We start from the raw sequence: 2,500 nt of genomic DNA, 5'->3' as shown, positions 1-2,500 counted from the left end.
CGCAATGTAACTCAATTTGCACCGCAATGTAACTCAATTTGCACCGCAATGTAACTCAATTTGCACCGCAATGTAACTCAATTTGCACCGCAATGTAATGCAATTTGCACCGCAATGTAATGCAATTTGCACCGCAATGTAATGCAATTTGTACCGCAATCTACCCCCACATTGTGCCTTAACCTAACCCACATTGTGCCTTAACCTAACCCACATTGTGCCTTAACCTAACCCACGTTGTGCCTTAACCTAACCCACGTTGTGCCTTAACCTAACCCACGTTGTGCCTTAACCTAACCCAAGTTGTGCCTTAACCTAACCCAAGTTGTGCCTTAACCTAACCCAAGTTGTGCCTTAACCTAACCCAAGTTGTGCCTTAACCTAACCCAAGTTGTGCCTTAACCTAACCCAAGTTGTGCCTTAACCTAACCCAAGTTGTGCCTTAACCTAACCCAAGTTGTGCCTTAACCTAACCCAAGTTGTGCCTTAACCTAACCCAAGTTGTGCCTTAACCTAACCCAAGTTGTGCCTTAACCTAACCCAAGTTGTGCCTTAACCTAACCCAAGTTGTGCCTTAACCTAACCCAAGTTGTGCCTTAACCTAACCCAAGTTGTGCCTTACCCTGCTCTGTAATTGGCATATGACACGTTACATTAATGTATTGTCCAACCGCAACCCGCTCAGAATGTTGTGTACACAGCTACGTGTCATCTCCCCATAACAGCTGCATTGCAGTGTGGTACGCCATAGAGACGTGTGGGAGTAATGGACGCAGTGGATGGCGATCAGCATGAGCCGTCTGTTCATGTAGTGGCGCGTGTATGCAGACGTAGTAGTCTCTTCTCACACAATGTGATAGCACGGTGCCCCGCGTTCCACATCTGCGACATGCTACAGAGGCCGGTTGACAGTTGGTCGCGCAATGGACATCGCATACGTACGGGGGCACCTTCCACGTGCCCTCTAGTCGGGCACATTTTGTTGCGTGGATGTGAGCGGATGTAGTGTGTCTTGACACCTGACAGGCAGGCATGCAATAATAGTTGACTTTGCAAACGGGGATGGACGTGTACGTTTACTGGTGACGTTACGCAAATGAACAACTGGTAACCCGTTGTGGTGCGGTTGTCCTTGCTGGAGGTACATCTGTGAGGGCAACGATCGGTACAGCTACGAAGCGGTCCCCACCATACCAACGAACGTGAATGTGAATCTGGGTGTGAAGCGATACGCGGCTGTGGGTGGGTGGGACTGTCCCCGGCCGGTGAGGGGGGGCCGCCCGGCGTGCTGGCCGCGCGGTGCGTGGGCGCACGCGCTACAGCCGGCTGGTGGGGGCGCCCAGTGGCAGGCGCGCCGGCCGACGGACGCGGCAGGCGGCGCAGCTGCGCGCCGGGGCACCCTGCGCGCGGCGCCGTGCAGCCAAAGTGGGTCCTCGCCGGCCCGGTGCGAAGCGCGGTGGACATCTGCAGTGTGCTGGTCCGATTGAGGACTGTGTGCGTTGAGGATGCGCCGCCGCCCGGCACTCGGCGCCGCGACGCCGTCTGCTGCTCGGTCGCCCCAGCGGTTCTCGCTGGTGGTTTGTATCGCAGTTGTGCAGACGTGTTGGCACGTGCGCTGTGCTGGGAGAGTTCGCTTCGGCACCCACGTGGGGCCTTTGCCCTTCTGTGGCGCTGGCGTTGGAGCTGCCGGTCACCGTAGGTGGCGCGTGTTGTCTCCCGCCGGCAATGCCACGACAGCACGCTCCCGGGCCTCTGTCGGCAGCGGCAAGCTCAGTTGGGAGCACGGGTGGTCGCACCTAAAGCGTCTACTCGCCTAACTCCGGGCGATTGCGCCTCTCTCGAACCCGACCAAGTACTTAGGACGGCGCTGCGCGCCGCCGGGACCTGAGAGGGTTTCGAGGTGTATTGTGCAGGGGAGCTCAGCCTCCTCCTGTTTGCAGAATAATTGAGCGGACGCTTGCGTGTTCGCGCGGGCCCCTGGGACACACTCCCGGGCGGCCGGCTGCTCAGCTCTAGTTGACGCAGCTCCCTGGTTGATCCTGCCAGTAGTCATATGCTTGTCTCAAAGATTAAGCCATGCATGTCTCAGTACAAGCCGCATTAAGGTGAAACCGCGAATGGCTCATTAAATCAGTTATGGTTCCTTAGATCGTACCCACGTTACTTGGATAACTGTGGTAATTCTAGAGCTAATACATGCAAACAGAGTCCCGACCAGAGATGGAAGGGACGCTTTTATTAGATCAAAACCAATCGGTCGGCTCGTCCGGTCCGTTTGCCTTGGTGACTCTGAATAACTTTGGGCTGATCGCACGGTCCTCGTACCGGCGACGCATCTTTCAAATGTCTGCCTTATCAACTGTCGATGGTAGGTTCTGCGCCTACCATGGTTGTAACGGGTAACGGGGAATCAGGGTTCGATTCCGGAGAGGGAGCCTGAGAAACGGCTACCACATCCAAGGAAGGCAGCAGGCGCGCAAATTACCCACTCCCGGCACGG

General features: G+C 55.9%; 1 non-coding gene across 1 annotated transcript in view; it reads left to right on the top strand.

The window, feature by feature from the left end:
• Window positions 1-2,026: 2,026 nt before the first annotated feature.
• LOC126146894 (small subunit ribosomal RNA) overlaps window positions 2,027-2,500 on the top strand; it is a 1,909-nt gene continuing 1,435 nt past the window's right edge. Inside the window, exon 1 of the ribosomal RNA XR_007529811.1 lies at window positions 2,027-2,500. This exon is cut by the window's right edge and continues 1,435 nt beyond it. This is a non-coding gene — a ribosomal RNA (small subunit ribosomal RNA).

Source organism: Schistocerca cancellata, unplaced genomic scaffold (genome assembly GCF_023864275.1).
Source record: "Schistocerca cancellata isolate TAMUIC-IGC-003103 unplaced genomic scaffold, iqSchCanc2.1 HiC_scaffold_836, whole genome shotgun sequence".
Lineage (NCBI taxonomy): Eukaryota > Metazoa > Arthropoda > Insecta > Orthoptera > Acrididae > Schistocerca > Schistocerca cancellata.
This window is presented reverse-complemented; position numbering and strand designations above follow the sequence as displayed.